Below are 26820 nucleotides of genomic sequence, written 5' to 3' on the forward strand. Positions count from 1 at the left end.
GGGACGTCTGTAGGCCCCTCGTGAGTGGTTGTCATGACGAGGTGATTAAACGTGAGCTTTGCTACAGTTAAGGGGAGGCAGAGCTCTGTGGGCAGCTTTACACCTTCAGAAGTACTTCAGGGGGAGCGAATCTAACGCACACAGTCTTGAATCTGGAACCTAAAACTGTGATGAAGAAGAAACTGGCCTCTTGCACCCTTTAGAGTCTTGTAGTGTATTCAGTGTAGCTAATGTGGACCCATAGCTACTCAGCGCGTATTATTCCAGTGCGCATGTGCTGCGCTTTAGAGGTGTGAATTGAAACCGACGCCTTGATTGGTTAGATTTGAGAATTCTAGAGCCCACAAATCTATTGAAGGCATCTAAGGGCCAGGCAAGAGGAGAATAGTCAGACTCAAGAGTAAGGTGATAGAGCTTGAGGCAGTACGTTTCATTGTCCGAGAGGTGTTGATAATATTAGTTAGGTGTGGGTTTTCTCCACCTGAAATCACACAACTGATATAACGAAGTCCATACAACCACATTTCAATATTGGAGAATTAAGAACAAAAATCAAATATGCACAAAAGTGCATTAGGAAGAAAGGAGTGGTCCAGTACAGTCGCACACTGCTGCTGGGCCTTTTAAAAAATTGAAAAAATGCATTTATTTAAAAGTGAAAGGTGGGGGGTAGCAACGAAGAAGTAGGGGAAGAAGTAAACCGCAGGGTGGGACATAGAACAAGAGCGTCATGGGAGCAATAGAGGAGGTTGAGGTGTGGTGGAGACTTTTGGAAAATAAAAAATAGGGAGGGGTAGAGCAAGTAACAGTTGGTCTGGAGGTTGGAGGCAACATGGAGAGCTTGGGGTGATGGTCCTGGAACTTGAGGGTGAAAGCAGCATGCAATAGAGAGAGAAATAAAACTTTCACTCCTACGGGTGCTGAAAGAAAAAAGTCATTCCCTGAAAGTAAAGTAGTTGAACGATACAAGTCAATACAATCAAAAAATGGTAAAGAAGCTAGGCTCCAGAGGAAGGACAAACACAAGGAGGGGAAGGGATGCCATCAAATAAGAAGTACGCAAATGAGACTAACAAGAAAGGCAACCAATGGTAAGCAGAAGGATGATCCAAAAATAATCATAAGTATTGTATTTACAATAGGTGTTGAAAACCGACAACTGAAAGCTGCCTGCAGACAAGACCTAAAAATGACTGTGCCAACCTAGGAGCTGCTGCTTGGGAGCGGGAGGGGCTTGCGCTGTGTGGCACCGGGGCGCTTTCCGGATTAATGTTTCATTGCTGTGGAGAATTGTACATGCATAATCACTTGATTGTGGTGGGAGTTCACTGGCTCCTATGGTGCCATTTGCATAAATCTTGTTAAGTCAATGGCGGTTAATGAAGTACAAATGAGCCCGCGAAGGTGACATGCCGCAGACCACGGGTGGCAGATGGCAGCTCTGTTTTGGGGGCAGCAGCTGTGCTCTTCTTTCTTACACACTCTGATCCCGTTGCTTCTGATGCTTGCACACAAAATACAAGCGAACCCATCACTTCTTTCACCGTTTCTTGTATCCTAGCTTTTAGGTGTACTCCTAAGTGGAAAAAAGTCCCTTTATCAGGTGCCCATTTTGAGAAATCTGCAATTTAAAAAGCTGCAGACGCACCTCTTAAAGAAAGTCTTACTTATGGGTCAGACTTAACAGAGGCACTTAAAGAAATAATTTTGAGTTGTCATACGAGAAGGGAAAAATTGGCAATTTTGGAAATGGGACGAAGCAGGTATGCAAGTGAAAAAGCTGTTTACAGTTGGATAGCGTGTTTGCTGTACATATCTATACAACCATATATTTCTTTTTTTCAATTTTTCTGCTCTACAGAACAGTGAACATGTTTTTGTATTATTTTTCAATAATGTTTTGAGTTCCACAGTTAGGCAACATTGTATCCTGTGTAGCTCTAGTTTGCACATTGACATTTTAGACAGACCCAGGAGGTATGGTGGAAATAAAAGGGCACAGTGTTAGTTCGATGTCAAGGGCCTCCTGTTAGGTGCTTTCAGGGCCTGATGTCAGGAGTCGGATGTGCATTAAATGGTGTCTGGCGTGGTTAGTCTGGGCTCTGGAGTGAGGGGAGTGCATAGCTTTTTGTTAGTGTTTGAGTCTGGCTATCTGTAGCATGCAAGACTATTTAGGAGAGGTATTGACTTCAGACAACTGTACTGTAAAGCAGCCACTGATGAGTCCTCCCACCAATAGTACTGCATACGTTCATCTGTGTAGGAACTTCTTAGGTTGCTATGAGTGCTGCACAGTATTTACTTCATCATGTTTCATATACTACATCACGGTCAATGCTAAAATAGTGTGTGCTGGTTCTGTGTTTATTTTTAGTTTGACTAGTGTGCTGCAGTACAATAATTGTGGAGGTAGTTGTGTGCAGTAAATACGTTTAGTGCGCAGATTATGTGCTCACACTGCATTTATTGCTTAGTCTTTTGGATTAGAACTTTAAAGGCACTGCATTTTCTGCTTTGCACTGCAGGTAATGATCTGTCTACATTTAGTGCATTGCTTTTAATGCTCTGTTCGTTGTTTGCTTTTGGACTGCATTTATTGTCTACCTTGCTTTCTCATCTGTCAATGCAGTTACTTTTCAGAGTTGTGTGTTTTAATACTTGCTCTGTATTTTCTGAACAATATGGTGGCATTAGCATCGTACTTAATGCCATAGTTGCATGTTCTTGCACCTGATTCACAGCTCAGTTCCATGTGTGCTGTCACAGGTTTTATTGCCGAGAGTGAGGTTGGTGCACTCAGATTGTTATGGCACTGCACTTACTACTCAGGCAGGTAAAGCCCAGCATTTACTGCTGAAATTTATGTGTTCACTGGCACTGCATTTCCCCCTACGGATTTAGGTAGTGGCACTGTACATACTGCTCTGGTTTTGGGTTCTTTTAGTGTTCAGTATTTAATGTGTATTGCGCTATTAGGGTTGTTGCTCATCGTGAGATTGGTACACCGTCCTTATTACTCAGATTGCATGTTAGGCTAGGGCTTTTTCTGTTCGTTGTTGTGTGTGTATATGCTACATTACATTATTTGAGTAATCCTAGCGCTGTAAGGAGCAGTATAAGCCTAGCCAAAAACGACTTGTTGCATTATCCTCATTATTCATTATAAAGTAAAGGAAATTCGTAACCATCTCGGTGCCACAAAACCCAATTTGGAGGAGATAATTCTTAACCATGAGAATTAGTCTGTCCCCTATTTGTACGCCAAAAGTTCCATTATTGGATGAACAATCCAAAATATTGATAAGCAAGGACACAAGATCTCTTTTAGACGGTTATAATGCCACCAAAATGAAATCACTTGGATCTGCCCTTATTATGTACAACAAGCATATCAATAATAACTTATTACAAACAGGTAAGTCCCTTCACCATTTATAATCACTTTCCTTCTATTATGTCCCCTCTAGAAAAAGTGCACCTTAAATACAGCCAACTATCGGCCTATTTCACTGCTACCGTATTTAGCAAAATTAATGGAGAAGATGGCTGCTGCACAAGTTAAAGTATTTGTTTAAGAGAATTACCTGCAGCACAAACCAGCAGGTTTAGACCAAGGTTTGGCACAGAACCAGTATTCCCTTAGTCATAATGACTCGAAATTGATGGCACATAGTGGGGGGTCAGGAGTAACTATGCTTACAGGCATCTCTGCTGCATTCGACAAATAGACCCAAACATTTTAATACAGCGACAGCAAAAAGTTTATTAAAGGCATTGCCCTTATGCATTTAAAAGATTTAATTTCTAATAGGTGTTTACAGAAGGCCATTAGGTTCTTTCACATCTGGGCTGTCACGTCTGTGTTGGAGTATCGTACAGGGTTTTGTTCCCATCTTAGTAAATATCTCTTCATCCACTTGCAATATCATAAAAAAATAAATGGACATCCTACCTGTATGCCGGCCAAACTCTGACATTAATCAATTGAAGACAACCACAGTAATCAAACCACTGGAGTTACCCTTGCCGTGGGGGCTGTAAACATGTGGGTGAACAAAAACGTCCTTAAATTGAATCCACCCAAATCAGGAATCTTTCCTAGTCATAGTAAAATGTCACTTGTACACATCCTTATGACCTCCATCTATTGCTGGGTGTAGGGTGCTATTGCACAGGTTTTACTTATCAGGCTGTATATAGTGTGCTGGCATTACGTTTAGCGGTACAAAAAGGGGGATGGTGATGGACGGAGCATCTGAATCAATCAAACACTCACACCCAGTCAAAAGATCTGGGTTTAATCCATCACCGTTCTTTAGCCCACTCTGCCACCCCAGTTCAGACATGGCAATATGCAAATCAGTCTGACCCTGTGCCTCATGGGAACAGTCCAGCCCGAACTGCCAAGCCAGGTCTTCCCTGGACCGGAAACGAGCTTCAGAGGACCGGTTTCTGGCATTCCAGCCGTCTTCAGCCCAGCTTGCTTGAATCCAGTGGCAAAGTGAGCAAGGGACTCACGTCTGAGCATACCCTGCCACACTTAAGGCGGCCAAAAGAGGTACAAAAGGGGGTGGTGATGGACGGAGCATCTGAATTATTCAAACACTCACACCCAGTCAAAAGATCTGGGTTTAATCCATGAAATGCCAGAAACCGGTCCTCGGAAGCTTGTTTCCGGTCCAGGGAAGACATGGCTTGGCAGTTCTGGCTGGACTGTTCCCATGAGGCACAGGATCAGACTGATTTGCAAATAGCCATGTCCGAAGTGGGGTGGCAGAGTGGGCTAAAGAACGGTGATGGATTAAACCCAGATCTTTTGACTGGGTGTGAATGTTTGATTGATTCAGATCCTTGTCCATCACCACCCCCTTTTGTACCGGCATTGAGTTTAGTGCAATGATGTTTCATGTCAATGCATTAATTGCTCAAGGTCTTGTGGGTCTGCTATGGCAGAGCTGAATCTTTGTCAAGGTTCACTATAAGTCCGTAGAAAAGTATTTTTTGTGAACATTTTTGAGCTTGATTCGTAAGTTACGTTCTGCAGGTGGCCATGTTTTGAAGTGCCACTCATTTTTCCAACAGCCCCCTTTGTTAAGGAGTCTGAGGGCATTTATCTTGGAATTAACATTCCTGACTAATCACTATGCTTAATGGGTAACTGAGGTGATTACCGCATCTCCATCCACCTGATCACTGAGAGGGCCAAGAGAATGGTACATGAGCATGGCTGTAGTTGAATTAGGAGATATTCGTTCACTGCCAACTCAGTGTTGCCCATAGATGCAGAGATTATTTTCAAAGGCTGGGATTGATGTCCAATTTGATTTAAAATTCTGTCTGTGTATTCGCATACAAAAATATTTTTTCTGATAAAAAATATAGCTAAGAGTTGGGAGCCACAACCCATAAAAACAATGCATTTTAATATGGGGTGGGGAAAGAAATGGGCCGAGGAAGGCAGCTGAGTGCGTTGATACCAGTTTATTGGACTCCATTTTTGTGCTATCTTCGTTTTTCCTAGTAGGCGATGTCTCAATCATCATTAGTAGGCCCAGGCGAATTTCGATTATGCTGGAGTAATTTCACATTACTCTTTGACACGGAATTAACAATAAAACAGTTACTCCTGCTTGCAAAACTAAGAGTACTTTTGGGGGAAAATCCTACTGCATCCTAGTGAGCATGAGCTTGCTCGATATTCATTTTCTCCTACATTTAGCACTATTTCTTAGTACTAAATGTATACTCTCGTCCATTTTGGACACAAGGTGCAATTTAGCGATAAGAAAATACTCTAAATGCTGGGAATAAGTTGGGTTGAAAATCCTACCCTAAGAGCACATTTAGCAAGAACGAGTGGCTACTTGCACACTCTATTCTTCACTGTTGCATTCAGCACTATTTATTGGCACAAAAGGCATCTGTGCATCCATTTTGGGTGCGAGGGGCATTTTTGCTCTAAGAAATAGTACTAAACACAGAATTACTCTTTTTGCATAATTCTGCTTAATTTCACTGAATGTTTTGGTAATTCGGCATACTTATGCTACATGGAATTACGCAAGTTTTGCCCACCCAATATCATTAAGCTACAAGTGTAGTTTTTGATCTTGACCCCTCAGAAGCCTAAGGACAAAACTCATTTTTTCTATCTCCCTTTATTGAATTCTTTCCAAGATTTTCTGAAGCTCAACTTTTGCTACATGTGCTCCAGCTTATGGCATTCTTAGTTTCCCTCTCCTCATATGGAGGCTATTGCAGCTAATTGGAGATCCAACTTCTTTAAATGTTTAGGTTCCTTTTGTCGTGTCGCTGAGGACCACACTTTCTTTTTTTAATACTTACCCCTTTCCCCACTGTATAATGGAAGCAGATATGTTTGTTTGTGAATTTGTGTTTTTATGTTCTTGCAAAAATAAGGTATTCTCTTTGTTTGTTACGTTGGGAACGTCCTTGAAAGAAGTGTGTTTTTTCTTGAAAATCTGGATTACTTTTTAAGTTCTTTTATGTTTGTTTGTCATTATTAGAGAATGTAATAGAAGTTTTTTGTTTGTAACTTAAACTGTTTATTTACTTGTTTTAAATGGTGCCTTATGGCAACTTCAGAGTACTATTAGTCACTAAGCTGCACAAATGTTAATAAAAATAGTAGTTCGATTGTCTGACTGAGCAAATTGCATTGAAGGAGGCATTCTGGAAGGTTATTCTTTCACATGCCGCTTTCTGCTGTTGTCTGTTTTTTCTTCTAGGACGTGATATCTGGATTTTGCTTTTATGAAAACAAAGGCTTTCTCATATTGAAGAGTCTTTAAAAAGGGCGTGTCGTGGGGTTCTGTAGCTCAGAGCAGGGTCTCTTCAATGTTCTTAAAGTTCATCTTTTGGATATATCCTTTCAAACACCCTTCACATTTCAGCCTTCTCCGGGGAATGGTTTTCATGATGAAGAGAACAGCTCCATAGTTTACTTCAGCTGGTTGGCCCCTTTGGTTATATAGGTTCTTCTTGGGCCACTGAAATGGGAAGTTACCACCCAGTGCTCATTTTAACTGTATAGGCCATGGCCGCTTTGGATTCTGGACTCTAATGGAGTGGGGCTGAGATTTTCTTCAATGGAGTCATCCGTGAGGTCTTATAGAGTAGTAACAGCACATACTGCATTTTCGTCTGGTCTAGTCTCATTTGTTTTAAGGCTCATTGATGTGTCTGTACATCTGCTCAGTGCTGGGGGGGTGGTACTGTTTCTTTGATGATTGCTAGTAGATACAGTAGGAGACCAGACTCTTTGGTGGATATTGTGACAGTTTCTGCCTTTGTTTTATGCCATATGTTTGTATTTCTAGTACTTGATGAAACTACTGTAGCGGCCAACTAAGCAATGATGACACGTGTTCAAAAGGTTCAAAGGGCTTGAAGAAACTCCTATTTTTGACTGCCTTCGTTTATGCTAGATGCAACTTGCTACTGGTGGACACATTGTAGGTTGTTGAAAGTTGTAAGATAACATCTTGGTCAATGCTACCCAGATAAGGTTTCAATTCCTAGGGTTAGGACCCAGGTACACCCGCCTGGCTCTTACCCCAACACAAACCAAACGAGGCCCCAGGCAGTAATTACAGAGACCGTGTCACTGGTGGAGTAGGTTTTATTACAGTCAAGTAAAAACACAAGCTTAGATGAAAGAAAACAAACTCTTGTGAAAAACATTCTTATGTCAGATCCTTGTGATATAGCGCAAAGAATTAGGCACAAGTGAAATAAAAATATCACATGATTAAGCAGTGCATTATGTGATCTCAGGAACACCAACACCACCAGGGCCCTTCCGCAATCCCGAACGCCATCGGACCACACAGGTTTAACGAACGGCTACCGTGAGGGGCGATCCCGCCTCACTTTACCCATGTCCTAATTTTCTGGGCATTGCCCCCCAAACACCAAGCTGCCTGAGGAGCTGCGGGGAGGTGGTCAGGAGCCGCAGCCCGTGCTCACCCCGATGATCTGTGCACCCTCGCCTCCAAGCTGGTGTGTACATCCTCTGGTTGGTTCAGGACATCTGGGCCATACCCATGGTACTGTTCTGGTAAGTCTGCTTTTGAGGACCCCTCTGCTAACTAGGGGTGAATTTAGGACTCAAGATTCTGCCGCAAGGGCGACCAAGGCAGCAAGGTCCTTCACCCACCCCACCACAAAACATTCCTTCGGCAAACGCCCAAATGTCCTTGATGAACAAATCAGTCCCTGCGCCTGAAAGGTGGACTTCCATCCTTATGAAACATGTCTTCGTCCCTCAGCAGTTTATGTGGAATGTTTCAAAGGTAACCCGTGCCAGGACACAGCCTAGAGATCTTAAGGTTCAGACGCCTCACTGAAACGTTGATTGCCCTCGAGTTGATGCCCTTACCTTGGCCAGTTGTGCATATTCCTTCAGGATTGCCTCCCTGAGACCCTTGCGGCCCATTTTTAACAACTCATTACCTCCAAGATTGACAACAATGAGGTCTCGGAAATGGAGTCCCCTGTAACATCTGGTTACCTTAATCTACTGTTGCAGTTGTAAAATTTGGAGGCCTCCAATCCCACACCACCGGAAGGAAACATCACGCAGGGCCGCCAACTTGGACTTATGGAGCAGGTGAAACCTGCAGGCTGCCAGCCAAATGAAGGAATGATACACCACCCACACAACTTTGGACAGCATCCTAATAAAAAACAGAAAAAACACAAGCATGAGCACACAGAGAAAGTGAACAACCATGTACCAGAGCACCTTCATTGCAAGTCGGGGCAAAAGTAGCACTTGTAAGACTTTGACAACCACCATCCTATTTTTTTTACCTCTTCAGTAGACCTGCTCGCCCCTGCCGCCACCATGGTCGCTCCTATTCTAAAGGAGTGTGAAAGTAACCATTGGATTGACGCCTGCTACCCTAAGGGCAGCAGTCAAGACCATTGTAAATTGATAACACGAAAGGCAGGCTCCATTCGGGTGAATGAATAGAGCAGATGTCACAGTGGTGGGTGGAATAGCCAGATAAGAACCCAATCGGGCCACTGGACACGCATGGGAGCCCTGAGCTGCACAGTGTGTGATAATCGCCCCCCTTTCTCTCCTGATCCGTTTAGGATTTTCTCAGCCGGATCAGTAGCCACTCATCGCTTAATGAATGTCCCTCCCACTATAGGCCTCCTGCAGAGTCATTTCTGGAAGATCTTACCAGTTTGCTCACCCTAAAAGCGCTGTAAAAAGCCACAGTGAAGACTGCAGCAAACCGTGTAATCTTGTATGAAGTAGTACACACCCTTGGCAAGCTAGAAAAAAGAGGCCCAGGACATGCACATTGAGTGGACATCTGCTATTCTTTTCACAGCCATCGTGTCGAGCCCACCCCGCTAAAGCTTTCTCAATGAGAAAGAACCACTCATGCCAGCTGTGCCCTTCAGTTTAGCAAAGATGTTATGGGCGAGAGATGGGTCAGCGCACGAGATACCTGCTCTGAGGTTACTCAGAAAAAGATATATGGCTTCTGCATTGAACATGTCAGGGATTTTACGTGCTTGTAAGAAAGACCTACACTTTTCATAAGACATCCGTGTGAGCTTTGCAAGAGAGGCCGCCACTAAATCCGGTAAGGCGTGACTCCAATCCTCCACAGATATGACTGGAACTCTGTCATCTCCTCTGCTCCATGCTGAAGGAAATTCCTCCCGCTTAAAGTGCGATAAGGCATCAGCAGCGGTATTATGAATACTAGGCACATGCCTAGCTCGAAACAAAATGTTAGACTTCAAGCACAGTCAAACCAAATGTTTAAGCAATCTTGAACCAAACTTGCAAGAAGCTCCCTGTCTTTTAATAGCCTCCACTACTGTCCTGTTGTCAGACCAGACAACACTCGTATCTCTGAAAGCCTACGCTCATTTGGTCACTGCTAGTATGATTGGGAACAGCTCTAAGACAACATTCCTACTGATGCCACTGTCATTCTTGGCTGCCGGCCAGTTCCCCCTACACCATTTAGTGCCTAATATAGGTCCTAACCCTGCACTGCCCGCTGCGTCCATTAAGAGGCCTAAGGCAAAGTTGGAAATCAGGCGAGAAGGCCATATAACTTAGACATTAAAGTGTTGCAAAGAAGCGACCCATATCCTTAAGTCATCCTTTACCTCACTTGACAGTGGGGTAAAGGTCTGTTTTTATATGAGGTCGGCCATTGCAATAGACCATGAAAAGGGACGGGTCATGGGAATGATCCCTAAAGCGAAGTTTAACTGGAGCTGAATGAACATTACTTTTTTCAAGGCCAGCACAGCTTTATTCGACTGCCTGAAGGCTTGAACCTTCTCCAGAGTGAGGCCGCACTCAACAGGCACCGTATCAGTTTCACTACCAAGTAAGGTAAGACATCTGGAGGGGCCTACAGTCTTTTCTGGTGCTATGGGCACTCCCAGTTCCTTGGAAAATAAATGTCAGTGCATTCCGCTCCCACAAGCAAACTCCAGAATCAGGCTGCCCTAAGACTAGAAAATCATACAGGTAGTGATTCATCTCTTTGTGGTCAGTGCGTGTGGTCAATGGTCATTGTAATAGCAAGCTGAACTGCTCAAAATAAGTGGATGATACAGCACACCCCATCTGCATGCACTTATAGCAAGAGCCCACACATTGGAACTCCAAGAGATGGTAGCCCTCAGAGTCTGCATTTAGGCAATTCCCAGTCCACCATATTTCGGTTTTTGCCAGCAGGCCACCTTGGCCAAGTGTGCGCAGCTTAGCAAGTGCATGGTCTGCTGATGCATATTGAACCGAACATAACTGTGGGTCAAAGGCCTCATTCACTGATGAACATTTGGGGGCCAAGAGATTATGAATCAACCTAAACTGCCCTGGTTCGTTCTTTTGGACCATGCCCAAAGGAGTACACACGAAGTCCTAAAAGGGTGGTAAGCAAAAGGGGCCAGCTATCCTATCCAAAGCACTCCTGCTTTATTTTCTTTGACACCACATCTTGATATATAGATATATATATGGGCTGTTAGTGTGGGATGGGAGCGACTCTGAGTGCAGGAATCCTAAAACTTGAAGAGAAACCCAGATACAACAACTTTGCTGTGTCTTTGCTCGGGTACACGTTCAGCCATGGACTGAACTAGCTGGAAGGCTTAACTCCTCTTTCCCTTTATCTCTTGAAATTTTCTTACATTTGAATATTTGGTGGGACGGATGGCCACAAAAAGAGCAAATGTCTTCTTATTTTTTAGGATACTGCCGGACGCGTGCACACTTTCCTATTTAAGGACCAACATGAGCTCTTTTCACCCTGTGAGTTGTTGGCAAAAAAACAGCTTAAGTGTGTCTTGTTGTTAATGCTCTCCAGCCATAAATTGACCTCTGTCTGGCCCCACCCTATATCGGGATCCTCCACCTAAAATCCCGGTCGTAATCTAACCAAGCAGTACCCCCATACACATGGTGTGCTTTCAGTTTCCTATTAGTATAAAATACCAATGAGGTCGCCACCTGTGGCTTCTCTAGCATAACAGACGTGTACATTAAACCTAAATAACCAATTTGTGATTGTCTCCTTAACCTTGGGTTTCTTGTCCTTCGATGAAGCGTCTTTACCCTCTTTATCTTTTTGTTCACACTCCCTTCTTTTGGTTCTTATAAAAAATGCCCTTTCCAGATGTTTTCTTTCACATCCACTGGCATGTGTGAAGCCAACTACCCAGGTCTGTATACCAAAGAGTCTTGTCCCCCTGAAGTAGAAGTAGAACCTGCTTTCTCCCCTGCCTGGTAATCTTTTTTTGCCTGTTTCTGCCCCTGGAAGCTCCTTTGCTGCTGATGTATGGGAGTCTCCTGACCCCTTAAGCTACGCACCCCCATTATCCCCAAGGCGTGTGTTACAGGTGGCCTCTCCCTGTTTCCTAAGGTCCACAATGACTACTACAATGTCATTGGATGGGACCAGAGAGAAGTTGGGAGCGGGAAGTTGGTGGAGCTACCTTTTTCCCCCTGGAGCTGCCAGCTTTGACAGCAATTGAGCCACTGAGATCAACGCTTGTAAGGCAGCATCACGTAATACTGTTAGTTGCCCTGAGCGGGCGACACAATCAGTGGCGGGGAGGTGGACGGCGTCAGGGCTGTTAAAGAAGTATTTACTGTCTGGTTCTGGGGTTGCTCACTGGGAGGCCTAACTGTCCTTGAGACAGGGCTAGGAGTGCTTGCCTATTGTCCGTAAAGGCTGCATAAGCCCCCTGGGACTCCGTTGCATTGGTAAGTGATTGGGTTGTATGTTGCCAGCGGGGAAACAATGATTCCTGTAAATGGGACATGTTTATGCCCCAACCAAACGCACAGCTTTGTGCCACATTTGCGACATCAAGTATGTATCAGTTTCATCCAAATCTTCGTTTTTAGACCATCCATTTAATTCAACTTTAAACCATTTTTTCTTTTACATTTATCCGAATCCACATGTGGAATATGTTGCTTATTTTCTAGTTTCTTGTATTTAAACTGTGCCCATCCGGACCTCGTGAATAAATACGATTGATGCAAAGCTCATCACAGGCAGCGTTTATTCAATGAAAACCCAATGCATTTCGGGCTGTTTAGAGCCCTTCTTCGGGGGTAGCTGCTGTGCACCTTTAAAAGCCTCTCGTCCTCTCCACTTCTCCCATCATGAGCCAGCGGGGAAACAGCAGGAATAGGCTTAATATGAGACCTAGGTTGGCACTCCACCACACCATCAACACTATGCTTTTTGTGTTTGGGAGGGCGTATGGATCGCAGGGATGGGCGCTGCCGGGGCAACTGGTAAATTGGTGGTGGGACATGTACTGCCTCACCCAATGTATCCCAGCAAAGTGTTTATTACAAATTGCTTCGAGCTGAGAAATACAAGTGAATAAAAGCATAAGGTGCTCCCTCCAGAGAATGGTCTTTAAACGAAGAGGCAATAAAGGGACCCTGTGTCTCAGTTCCCCTTGTTGATCCATTTGTTGGTGCAGCTAGTGTAAGAAATCCGCTCATCTGACTGGAACCACAGGTTGATCTCCTTTTTGGCACTTTCCACAGAGTTGCTGCCATGGCATATGTTCCTGCCAACCTGGATGCAGAAGTCTCCGCGGATGGTCCCTGGTTTGGAATCAACCGGTTTGGTCTCTCCCAGCATTACCCTGCCAGTCTTCACCACATTAAATCCTTCCCAGACCATAGGCCCAACATGGCTGGAGCCCATGTATTTCACCCAGCCAGGGTAAAATAGGCGATCCTTCAGGTCAATGTAATGTTCCATCAGAAGTTCACTGGAGGCCTGCATAAACTTCATGGACACCAGTCGGCAGCCCTTCTGCTGTAAGCGCTTAATTTTGGCTCCCACCAGGCCCCTTTGAACACCATATGGCTTGATGCAAATGAAGGTGCGTTCTGTGATACCGTTACCAGACTTGTTTCTGCTGCAGGTAGTGCTGTATTCTCCGTCAATGTAGGCAGTGTTGAGCGAGAGAGACCCAATGTATCACTGGGCTCGCGTCGGCTTTTAGCCCTGCACTTTGCCGGTGGGAAGGCAGCCTGGGAGAACATGGGAGTGCCAAGGGCGCTCTGCCACCATGCAGTCTAACTCCCGCTCCAACTCTGACCTAGAAAGTTATGTGCCGCCCCCACCCCCCATTAAACAACTTAGCTAGAACCAGCTTCTGCAGCTGTGTCAATTCCAGATCCCTACCCATTCTGTTTACAACCCTGCCACCCTTAGAAACCATAAGGGGTTAACAGGAACCACAAAGCAGTGGAAGGACAAAAAAGGCACAACCCAGTACCCAATCGCTCCCGGGCAGACAAATTAGTGAGTGCAAACTGAACGTCCGTGTTCAATCAGAGAAAATAAGTGAAATCAACTGTGGTACAACAGAGGAGCTGCCGGAAGCTGTGACATACTCAGCTTGTCGAAGCACTCCCAACAACAACCTCTTCTTCTCACTGTTTACCTTTTGTCCAGTTGATCTGCATTCCGGCCCTGCTAGTTCGGACATCCAATCCCCAACATGGGTACTGTGATTCTTTCACACTTGGTCAGCAAGCAGGGTCAGGACAAGTTGGTTGGGACCAGCTATCGAGCTGTATACCGTGCTGATGAGGTAGCTCACTGGGCAAGCTTGAGGAGATCGAAGCCAACAAATTGTAGCATTCCATTATATGCTCCTTGGTAGAGTACCAGGGTCAGGATTGCTGCCGCTGAATAAACAGTGGAGAAACATGCGCTACTCAGAGTCGAGTCACAAGGCCCACCAGCAGTAGAGACGATGAGTCACAAACCACGCTGATGCTGTAGCTCGCTGCCCACCATACAAAGGATAACTAAGGAATGCTGAGTGAAATCAAGGGCAAGATTAAATCGAGGTGTCCGTAAACGCCAGTATTGGAGAGCAGAGAAGTCGCTGCGGCCTGCAAGGCGGATATGAGAGCCGTAGGTGTGGCCTGAACCCACTCCTCTGGCACTGGTCATTAGCAGCAATGAGACGAAAACAGGTGAGGCCGAAACCCACTCCCTCAACTCCGGCTGGTGACAAAATGATGCAACCTCCACCAGGACCTAAAATTAGCATAAATCCAGTTGCCGCAATGCTCTGCTTCTTCCCCAGCTGGTGGAAGTGTCACATATTTCCATCGACCTTACTCTCCCCCCCCCCTCTCTTTCCCCTGGCATCTTGCGAGGTGAGGCGACAGGAAGTCTGCATTGACCGGCACATTGCCAGATCGGGTAAGGGCCTGGGTACCATTGCACAATGCATGCTGAGGATCTTAATCTTTCGTATCTAACATGCATTGGTTAATTGAGGCATTTAATCCTCAGTGTCATGTTTGAAGTTGGTGCTACATGGGCAGAAGACACCTGTAGAAAATAAACAGGTGGCTCTCTTTTGAAAAGTGTATCCGTAGATTTATTGGTGCCAGCGCTTAGTGATTGGTCTTCTATTGTGTCGGCCATTCATGGATTTGCATCATTTAGGTCAGGGGAACTTTCTGGTTACTGGGTTGTGGCACATTGTAGATTGTATTTGCCTGGTATTTTTATTCGACACTCTATGTAATTGTATTGTAACAGTGACTATCAAATTCCAAAGGCAAAGGCGTTTAAGTTGAAATATGCAAAGAAAAGACCTTCTTAAGGAAAGTGTCAAGAATTGCACAGGCAGTGAAACACCATGTGGCTGAGTTTAGATCCATTGTAAGTTGGCCTTGACTAAATGTGAGTTACTGGTGTTTTTTTCGCCTCATTACATTTACAGTTGACTTGGTCAAATACTTGAGTGACCTACACCATGTAGCATTCATTGGACTTTTATTGGTAAGGTATATTTTCTGATTGAATGCTGTAGAATAAATAATTAGTTCTTGGTGAACATATCATTCATAAATCCTCCCTGGAATTTTGCTATTATCTGCTCCTACTATAGCCAGTATTTCTTTTGTCAAGGCCTTTATTAAGTAAATATCTTCTTCCATATTGAGAATCCAGTTGTATGATGTAGGGTCTAAATTGGTCTTTTTTGTGCGTAGATCGATTGATGCAGGTGTGCCAAATTCAGCATCGGCCAAGTTGCCCTTTAGAGATTTAGAAGCAGTTTTGTACAGTTGGCATTACCTTTTCACTAGATTCATGTCTCTCTAGATTTTGTCAACCTATATGATTACAGGCACAACTCCGTGTCTAAGGGGTTAGGCTAACGTTGTGCTTGCTTTCTTTAATCTTCCAGGCGGCTCTTGAAGCATTGTGGGATGCTAGGAGATTCTGATGGAGTTTGAGTGAAATCTTGTGTATTGAGTAGTGGAAACATAGCAAAGCACAAGGCTCTAGCTAAAATAGTATTGTCTAATGGTCGGGATTGGATTTGAGTAGTCTGAGGTTAATGAATGCTAGTGTTTGGCTGCTGTCTGTGTTATTAGCTACAATGCTGAAAATAAGGGCAAGAGTGAAGGTGGTAGTAATCTAGGTGAACAGGACGAGAAGCTAGGGTGGTGTAATAGGAGAGATATGGAACAAAAGTGAAAGGGCATGAGGTTGATGGCATCAGTCGAGTGCTTGTAGATTTGTTTTGTTCCGGCTATGCGAGGGAAGTGGATTTTTAGCTTCGAGGCAGTGTTCATACTCCAGGAGTGCACTTGGGTACCAGAGACATATCATCTAGGTTGGTTTTTTAATGGCTTGTGGCGTTTATTATTAGTGCCTTGATAAAACGTGTATCTTGAGCTTGTCCAGTAGGTGGTAGCTGGAAACTGGTAACCAGAATCTGAGCTGGGAGTGCGTAGCCCATACCTTGACAGCACCGACTCCTCTATGGATGGACCCAATGCCGATCTGTTTGTGATGAGAGCAGTAGTAGTGATAATATATTCTAGCCGCCTGGATGTCTGTAATTCGGTTTTGTTGATTTTTCAAAAGTGATCATAAAACCGGCTTTTATCCTAAAATGGCGGCATTCCTCCAAATATGGCGCCACTTGATCGAATGTGATGCAGCCCATCCAGAGATTGGCCACTTATTGAAAAGCAACGTTTCTCGTCCTAAGGTAACGTCGCTCATCCAAAGATGACAAGGTTCACGCAATGGGATGCCCCTTATCCAAAGATGTTGCCTCTTATTCATTTAGTAGGTGTTCCCGGGACAGGAAGGCCCCCGATCTTTAGGTGGCGCCCTGTGTAAGACCCCATGGCTCGTCCACATATGCCCCTGCTTCTTCTCCTTGCCTTGCTCGCTAACGAGCCTGCAATGCCGCCGTGTGGGCGGGCTCCTGCCGCGGCGCGAGGCTCCTCCGTCCCCGCGCCAGGTGCCCCGGGAGCCATTGCTCACGCTCCGACCTCATTTGGCAGAGCGCGTGTTGACCGAATTGCTGCTGTGCTGATTACTAGCTCTTCTCGCGCGGCCACAGTTAGCTCATTGCGAGCTGGTAATCAGAGAGCTACCAGTGTCATTAAGGATCTCTCAGCACTTGGATACAGTGGTAACGAACTGTGAAGAAAATAGCATTCTATAGCCAATCAAAAAGAGATACTTGTAAACTCATTTCAGGCGACGGAGTGTGTCAGAGCGCGCGCCCAATGAGGCTCATTGCAGGAGAAATTAAAGATACACTTAGATGCTAACAGGCAATCGGGAAATTACTTCCTGAATTAGTACTTAATTGATTTGGTAATTCCCTTGGCTCTATGCAGTGTCTCTTTGTTACTCTCCCCACTTTTCCCTCCCTCGTCCTCGCTCATCATTCTCTCTTCTGTGCTCCCCTTTATCACTGTCCGCTGGGTTCATTCTCTCGGCCGCGTTCTTCTTTTCCTCTTCTTCGGCTCTTTATTTTTTCTTTCTTTCTACCTCCCGGTTTTCCTCCACAGTATCTCAATCCCCGCTCTATTATCTATTTTCCTACTCCCCACTTCTTGCTTTTTCTCTCCTGCCCCTCCCCCAGTTCTGTGCGTTTCTTTTCCTCCTTTTTCTTCCCTTTTTCTTTCTATTTACTTTCTATTTCTTCCTCCACCCATTGCCCTTTCCCTCACTCTTGCATCTCCTGTGAACGTGCTCTTCCCTTTCTTTCCGCGTGTCCCCTGCGATTCTCTTTTTCCTCCTGTTCACGTTCTTCCCTTTTTTTTCTTTCTCTTAACCCCATTCTTGTCGTCGTCCCCTTCTCTTAACCTTTTCTCCACTCTTTTTCTTACTCCTCTCTTTTTGTTACTCGTTTTCCGGTATCACCTGATATGCACCAATCTTCTCCCCTGTGTCAGACTGACCGTCATAATTTCCTTTTTCCATAATGACAAGGGAACACTCAAGGGGTTCTTAAAAGAACTGGCTATGCCCGAACCATTCTGAAATCACGTGACACTCCCTTTTTTGGAGTCAATAGTAATTTTATTTCAGTTCTAGATCTGACATTAGACGAAGGGACCCTGGTTTTAAGGATTCACTGGGAGCTAAAAGCAGCCTTGACAATGTTGTGATGTAGCCAGTAATGCAGCCGGATTAATACTTTTCCTAGGGTGCTTTGTTGTTCTTCTATAATACATCTTTTTGAGTAAAATTGTGCCAAACAAGTGTATTTTAAGACTCATTTTTAAATTTGACTAGAAACATAGGTTGTAAATGACATTTACAAGAGAGTTTAATTTTCATGTTAGTACTTACTGGTCCTGCTCCATTTCCCGTCTAACTCGTCTTAAAATAATGAAATTGATCTTGCACAATGCCAGTTTCCCATTTACTCCCTTTCCATCCTTTGGTTTTCTTTTCATCATGGTAATATTTATTGAATTCCTTTAATGCCCAGGGAATGATTGCATGTGAATTGAAGGGGGCAGTGATAACACTACTGCTGAAAAAGTCTTCCCTAAACAGTTTGACACAAGAAAAATATGGTCAGTGTTTAGAATTGCCCCATCCGACTTCACTTCTGAAAACAGACAGCGATGTACTGAGACACTGCTTTGAGGATAGCAACATACTCCAGAGGTGTGCAACAATAGTCCATTAAAGCCAGGTTCATGCCAGAGTCCTGGTATGTTCACATTGTAATCTATTGAATTATTGTTGCTAGAGATGGATTAGCAAACGATAAAGCTGTCATTATATAGCTGATGGGCATTCTGGTAATGTGGAATGGATCGTCTGTCCGAGCCCAAAGTTTGATACTCTTAGCTTACTTTATCATGTCTAGTTCAGGTCTGAATTCACTGTTGAAAAACCTACTAATGGATGCTGGTGTAACTGCACTTACCAGCACTATTCAACATAGTCTTTCATACAATCTGCTGGACAGCAAGATGTGTAATGGTGAAATGGATTGCATCCTTCCCGTCTGGTCCCAAGCAGCTGGAATCTCTCATGTGAGACTCAACCCCACATACGTCTGTGGTATTTTGCAAGCCTCACCATTCATCTTTTACAATATTTGCCTATGCCTTGGATTGATCTTTTGAGTTTGTAGTTATGCTGATGATTTCTAGAGACAAGTCCGTTTTTTGCATTACAGGCTTTTCAATGCATTCATAATTTTAACAGTTGACCCCTTCCAAAACTGAGATTCTGATGTGTGGCTTGCTTGTTTCTAATATTGATGAGATTTGGCCATCTTAGCCTGGTGCATGTTAGGGGAAAGCACCTCTGATGAGAAACCTGCAGGATCATATTATCTCCTGCACCACAATTGCTACAAGTGGCCAAGACCATGGCTTTCAATCTGAAATTTACTAAGAGGCTCTTGCTTACCAAATACATCACCTCCTAGAACAAGGCTGTGGCAGTCCTGGATGGATTATGTGAATGGTGTATAATTATGACTTCCTCCCTCCTGGTATAAGAAACAGTACAATTTCCGGAATGTGTGTCAAAATGGCTCACTAACCCTTACCAGCAACTTAACACAACTGTCCACTTAAGGCATCTCTTAAAGGTTCCTTGAATTTGAGGCAGTCACATATGAGGGCCATTTGTTCTCTGTCCAAGCATCTCAGCAAAGGAACTCTCTTCAACTTGATCGCTCGTTTGTCAGAAACCATCACACTTTACAGAAAAAGCTAACAATAATTTTATCTTGAAATCCACAGCTTCATAATTATTTTCTTTGTTCTGTTTGCTTGCAAGTACCAAGAAACTAGCTAACTGGTGATAGCACATTCTATGAAAATAAAATTAAAAGTGCAGCACCTTATTGGATTATTTGAATCCAGTTTCAAGATTATTTGTTCTCAACTGCCCGTAATAGAAACAGTATTTTTTTCTTTCTTGATGTTTATTTCTGACTGCAACTGTTTTTTTCTAGATCTAAAATAGTTTTAAAAATTACTTTTTACATTTTTTGTAAATCCCACTTATCAAGAGATTGTCTATTCCATTTATAGCGTTTACTATCTGGAGTGTATTTACTAACACCACATATTAGTTCGGACAGTGGGTTAGAGCTACCAGTGTGAAAGTTGGCCCCAAGAACTTTGATCCAGATCATTATAGTAGTTCTAAATGATAAGTAAAAAAGTCTAAAATTGCCTGCCTTGCTATTTCAGGTCAAGCAGGTATGACCGTGTTCTAGGAGGCAAGATAGGTGAAAACAGTCTTCCTTAGAGGAGGCATAGGACCTTGTAGTGTCTAGATCTGCGACTTCCTGCCAGTGAATTCTTAGGTCTCATGGGGTGCAAGTAAAGTAATACAACTTTGGCATTGGAGGCCTGGAGCTTCCCTCTGCATGCTAACTCGCCAAACCCCCTTCTATTTGGGAAGTTCTACTTTGCCTGTTTTTTAAGGACTGGTTGTTTGGCCTCCACATGCAATGCTAGAACCTTTGGGTCTCCATCATGACAACTCCATTATTATTCATAAATAAAGCAGGTCTTAGTTTATTTTGTGTGTGTGTGTGTGTATATATATATATATATAATCTACTGGCGGCCGCCAGTAAGTAGTTCTAGTTAGGACCATGTTTCCGTAGATAGTGTTTTTTGACTTGCCTATATATTTGGCACTGTTTGATGAATCTTCATGAAATGTTCCAAAAAAGTGCACCGGTAATGCTAGTTGTGCATGGAATGTTTCAGGGAGGGGGGTGGTGATCTGTTTAGCAATGGCTAAGAAAAGGGAAGGGTGCACAAAAAAGTGTTTCCCATGTTAATTCTTATAGGAACTTTGAACATGACTACAGCCCGACCGCTGGACAGTTTTACACCAAATTTGGCAGAAAGGTAATTCGGTTACGCAGATCACACTTTCAGTTATTTGGTGTAAATCCATTCAGTAATTTGTGAGAGAACCACATTTGGATATCCGTGTCTGCAATTACTTCACAAATAATAATAAGCTGGTGCAGAGAAAAAATATGGAAAAAACAATAAGGAGGAAGGGTAGGAATACCCTGACCCCCAAGCTTTGGATTTCAAGAGGGACCCCGGCTGGGAAAAAAAAGCATTTTTTTAAATTCACTGCTATTTTTTTTCAAATATTAGCGAATATCACCGTAAATTAACACTACTAAACCAAGCGTGGTCTTCCATGATTGTTTTTTAATTTGCCCCCAGGTGGGCCAGGTCCCAGAGGCATGCCAAATGTATTTAAATATTGAAGGGGGGCTTACAGTCCCCGGGCATATTTATGCTCTGGGGACCACTACCTCCCTGGGGCTTATGTACATGATAAAGGGGCGTGTCGCGGACCCCTGGGACCACCACCTCCCTGGAGCTAAATTGAAAGTAATGGCAGGCCTCGTGGACCCCACTGGGGACTACCATGTCTCCAGGGCAAATAACTTTAAAAAGTGAGAGGGGGCAGCACAGTCTTTTCTCCTAGAGCCTTTAATGGCCCTGGGGACCGCCACCCCACAGGGCCGTCTCCTGCTTTGTCCCGGGGAGTCCACACCTGGGACTAGCTGTTTGCTTGGCTGTAGCTGTCAGCTCCCAGAAAGCAAAAGCAAACACTATGGTTTTAGTGGACGGCAGCTGTCAAAGTGGTCCAGCTTGATGTGGTTTCACCTCTTTCCCTGCCCGCAGACATGCGAGCAGGGAAATAGATGACACTATTGTTCTTGCACACAGGGGCTGCATTTTCAGCAGCTCCCTGTGTACAGCAGGAATGTCGCCTCCCGCAGCATGCAGGGAGTCGATGGGGGCAGTGGGGACATTGAGGCTCCCCCTGGGGTCCCCAAATTGCACACTGGGTGCTCTGGCTGGGCTCCAAAGCACTCAGGGTAACATGGCTGGGCCCCAGGGGAAGGTGTACCAGGGGCCAAAATTTACCCGGGGAAGGGACCGCGTGGCCCCCTTCCCATTGAAATTACAGTAGCCCACCCGCCCCTATTTTAGAGAGAGAAAAAGAGACAACAAAGGGTAGAAAAGGCAACACAGAGGGCATAAAATTTACAGGAAAGGCAAAATAGAGATCAGAAAAGGCAAAAGAGACGGTAGCAAAATACGCGGGAAAGAGAAAACTGAGCAGAAGAGGGCAAAACAGGGCAGAAAAACGTGCATGAAAGACAAAACAGAGAGCACCCAGACACTCACAGACCCACTCAGAAGCCTAAACACCCCTTCACAGACTGAATGAGTCACTCATACACACACTCAGAAACCAACTTGGGCACACCTACTCACAGATGTACTCAGAAATTCTCACAGACCCATTCATGCACTTGTAGACCCACTCATACTCTCTTACACCCATTCACAGACCTACTCAGATTCAAGTACCGACTCGCAAACCCACTCAGACACACACGCCCACTCAGACACTCATGCACTCACTCACAGACCCAGTGAGGTACTCAATCACTCACACACCCAATGAGACACTCATGTACTCACTCTCTCTCTCAAAGGTTTAAAGTAACAGTTAGGAAATTAAATTAAGAAAACCTTAGCAATTCACTTAAAAAAACAGAGGTTACAGGGACGTTCTACTTGGGCTCAGATTTCACTTGCACAAAACCATAGAAATTCAACAGTTATAGTTACATGAGCTAACTAGAACTTACGTCCCCACAATGCACTGCTTATGATATTACATCACTCATATCGCCAGCGATATCACTGATGACATCTCAAATGTTCAGTAATATTGGAGCTATTAAACTAAAATATGTATGTATATTTAGAGATCAGGCTCTACTGTGGCAGATCCGCGCGCCAACAGCAATACCATGATTGGCTGGCTGCAATCTGAGAGGAAAGTTGCACTCACCATTTTGTGCATCTGGAATTATTTTTTTGAGCACACTAGGGTCTGTGGATCCACTGCTGTGCTCAGTGCAACCCCTGTGTACTCTGCAGATTGAGACCCCAATTAAAAAAACACATACGCCCACTCACAGACCCACACATCTACTCACACAATCACTCACACACGCACTCACATACCCATGCAGTCACTCACCCGTTCTCAAAACCACTCACACCCCTACAAAATCACTCACACAGCCACTCACCTACAAAATCACTCACATAGCCACTCAAACACCCAAAAAAACGCTCACAGACCGACAGCCACCACATAGTCACTCACACATCCATACAGCCACTCACACACCCAGTCTCACATCACACACACGGCCACTGACACCCACAAACCCACTCACACACCCATTAGCCACTCACTCACCCATACACACAGAAATTGCATGGCATAGGTTTGTAATAAATGGGTTGTTGTTTTAATATTGAAAGTTTGCTTTTAGTTGGGAAGGGATCTGCGGAGCCATAAAATGAATTAAAAAAATATAAAAGAAAGACTTGGTGCATTGCATTTATAAAAAGACTGTATAAGTTACCTTACCTTAATTTTTTTTATTATTTTCAAAATATATATTAAAAATGCATGTACGAATTTTTTTATGTATAAACATGGGAAAATGTCTATATTAGTAAATTTAAGTTATTGGTAAAATTGTAGTACAATTTATATAAAAGAATATGGTGAATTTCACCCGAAAATCAGAAGGTTACATGGACATTCTAGTTAGGAAATAGCATTAAAAAAGTAGAAATTCACTGAAAAAAACAAAGGTTACAGGGACGTTATAGTTGGGTTCAGATTTTACACACACAAAACCATAGAAATTCAGCAGTTCTAGTTACCTGAGCTAACTATAATTTACACCCGCCAACTCCCCCAACTACACTGTTTACTTCACTGATGACATGTCAGTGACATCACTGATGACCACTCAAACGAGATCACTGATGACATAATCAAAATTATTTTAAATAAGAAAGCGAGACAGATGAGTCGTACATCAGAGAACTCACTATAACTCTAGTAATTACTCTATCAACTACTACACTCACTTATTAACCAGTAAAGAGTTCTCAGCGGATAGTGATGTCTCTTCTAAACAACTGCTCTAAACACTAATGACTAAGACATCTACTGTACAGGCTAGTCTATTGCAAACCACAACAACACCATTTGTCAACCCTGAAAGAGGTATTCGTGCAGAAGTCACACACACCCTATAGAGGTCTAAGCAGACTGGCCACTGTGTCACAAACCACTAGTAAAATTATTCTTCATTCTGAGGAATGGTGTCAGCAGAGAGGTCCGCCTGCTGCAAACCACTACTTCACTGAGCCATCACCCTAGAGAGTGGTCTTAGTGAACAGATTAATTTATTGCAAACTACCACTACACTCCATCACAAAGGAGAAAGGTCTAAGCAAAGTGGTCAGTATGTCGTAACACACAACTATACTCAGCCATCACTGTGCAGTGAAGTCTCAATGATCAGCCTAGTGTGTTGTAAAGCACTACCATACACATATATCAGCAGGGGGTATGTGGCAGCGAAGAGGCTAGTTCACTCATAGATGTTATGTTAAAGTTTTGTAAAGCGCGCATACAACAAATTGGTTTCATGGCGCTACTCTAAGAGGTACCGGGGCCCTGTGGAGTTACTCGTAAGATTGTCTAAACAGCCTGGTCTTGCGGAGCCTCCTGTAGCTGAGGAGGTCGGTGCAGGAACGATTTCGGAGGGAAGGGAATTCCAAAGTCTTGGAGCTAGGCGGCAAACCTAGCACCACCCTGGTGCTTTAGTTTGAAGGAAGGAGTTGACAGAAGGTGATTGTGGGCGGAGCGCAGGTTGCCCATAGGTAAGTGCCTCTGAATGAGGCTATCCACAAATTTAGGGCTCCTTCCTTTCAAAGACTTAAAGATGAGACAGCATACCTTGAAGGCGCATCACTGTGTGATCGGGAGCCAGTGCAGCTTCCTCATAAAGGGGGTGACATTGTTGCCTAGGTTGCTGAAAAATCATTCTCGCTGCTTGGTTCTGTACCAGTTGCAGACGCTTGGTAGGTATAGTGGGATGCCAAAGTATAGGTAATTTCTGTAGTCGACATGGGACGTAACCATGGCAAGGACCACCTGGATCAAAGCTTCTTGGGTGAGAAATCTTCTGATCTTTCTCAAATGGAAAGAGCAAGTAGATATCACGGACCCAATTTGGGACTTCATGGTGAGATCACGGCTTATTGTTATTCCAAGGCTTTTGTCAGAGGCGGATGGGGATTGGCCCAGTTCGTTTGGCCAAAAGTGTGGGCCCCAAGAGTTCTGGGTGCCCCATGTTAGGACTAGCTCAGTTTTGTCCAGATTGAGTTTCCGGTGATTGCTATTCACCCACCCGCTAATGAATAGCATGGTGGACTGAAAATCACGGACCAAGTCGGGGGAGTTGCTGATGGAAAATATCAGTTGAAAGTCATCAGCGTAGTTGAAAGTTCAGACTTTCCTCTATGTCAGGGCTCAAATCTGTGGGAGGAGGTAGAGGTTGAATAGGAGGGGGGGGTGGGGAGCCCTGTGGGACTCCACATGTAGTCCTCATTTTGGGAGCTGTAAACTGAGCAGTGTGAACTGACTGGGAGCATTTTTCTAAGAAGGAGCTGATCCAACCCTGGATCCCTGCATCTCTGACACGATCGACCAGTATAGCATGGTCGACCGTGTCAAAAGCAGCAGAGAGATCAAGCAGTACCAGGGCCTGCGGGGAGCCGCCATCTACCTTCCTGCGGAGGGTGTCCAGTACCCTCAGTATTGCGGCCTCTGTAGAATGTGCTGGGCGGAACCCTGCTTGGTGGGGGTCAAGGTAGTCGGACTTTTCCGAAAATACGGAGAGGCATCTAGTCACGTAAGCCTCCAAGACCTTGGTCAGGTATGGAAGTAGAGAGATCGGAGAGTAATTAGTCAGAGTTTGAGGGTCAGCTCCTAATTTCTTCAGGAGGGGGATGACAATTGCCTCCTTGAAGGTTTCAGGGACAAGGCCCTGGGGCAGTGACTCATTGAGAAGAGATAGAGCTGGGCCGGGGAGAGCGGTTGAATATTTACTTAAGGATGCCTGGAGGGCAGCAGTTGTTAGGTGAGCCTGAATTTACTTTGAAGGGGAGATCCAAGAATGTTTGGTTGCTAATCACTAGAAATTGTTTACAGGTGCTAGGATTTTTAGGTGTAATAGGATTAGCCTCAGGGTTTGGGCATGCCGCAATGCTGGCCTTAATTTTTGTGATCTTGTCTATGAAGAAGTTGTTCAGGGAGTTATACAGGGTTTGAGAGGGAGTGGGTTTGATAGTAACTCTGTCAGGATTGGACAATTCGATGATGGAGCAGTTCCGTCATGAGCGCCGGTTGGGCTGTGCTCATGACGGAACCGTTCCGTCACGACCATGCCCGTTTTTTAGAACCTTCAGCACAGCGCGAAAATTCGCACCGCGCTGAAGGTGTTAAAGAGCTAGCCGAGACATTTACTCTAGTATACTAAATACATTAGGTGTGATGTTCCCATGCACTGTTATTTTTTTTTTAAAGCCAGCTGGTATAATGTGAAAGTAAAACAAACACTACATTGCCCCAGAGCAGGGCCTCTAAATCTGATCTTCATGAGAAAAAACACAATGCAACACCACACTTTCTACTAGGTACAGGGAAATCTGTACTTACTCTGTGGAGATCTGCCTTTGATGAGAAGGCCCACCCCTGGATCACCAAAGCTTGGTGAAAGTAGAGCCTGTAGCTTTTTGTTCCTGAGGCCAATCTAAACCCCATGTCCAGCTTACCCTCAATTGGAGAGGAAAATGTTTTTCAAATAGGCTGGTTCTCAAGGATTAGGAGAGCTAGAAAATCGCGTCCACGCAAGTCTGTATTTCAAGTTATGTATTCCAGAAAAAACGAAGCTTGCATGGAGCTCCCCTACTGCTAATTGAGAAAAGAATTGGTCTCTCACAGCAACTGACATAAACCACCTTCCTTCCCTCGATACCTCAGGGGAAAGTTTGAACCACCTTTGTCCTTCTTGTGTAAGTACCTA

The 26820-nt window shown here is 44.3% G+C and overlaps 1 protein-coding gene and 1 pseudogene across 5 annotated transcripts in view; one reads left to right on the top strand and one right to left on the bottom strand.

The window, feature by feature from the left end:
• Positions 1-26820, top strand: part of AGAP1 (ArfGAP with GTPase domain, ankyrin repeat and PH domain 1) — a 1113642-nt gene that overhangs the window by 637759 nt on the left and 449063 nt on the right. The window lies entirely within an intron of this gene.
• LOC147731275 (nucleoside diphosphate kinase B pseudogene) overlaps positions 12978-26820 on the bottom strand; it is a 47159-nt pseudogene continuing 33316 nt past the window's right edge.

This window comes from Lissotriton vulgaris, chromosome 2_1 (assembly GCF_964263255.1).
Source record: "Lissotriton vulgaris chromosome 2_1, aLisVul1.2, whole genome shotgun sequence".
Lineage (NCBI taxonomy): Eukaryota > Metazoa > Chordata > Amphibia > Caudata > Salamandridae > Lissotriton > Lissotriton vulgaris.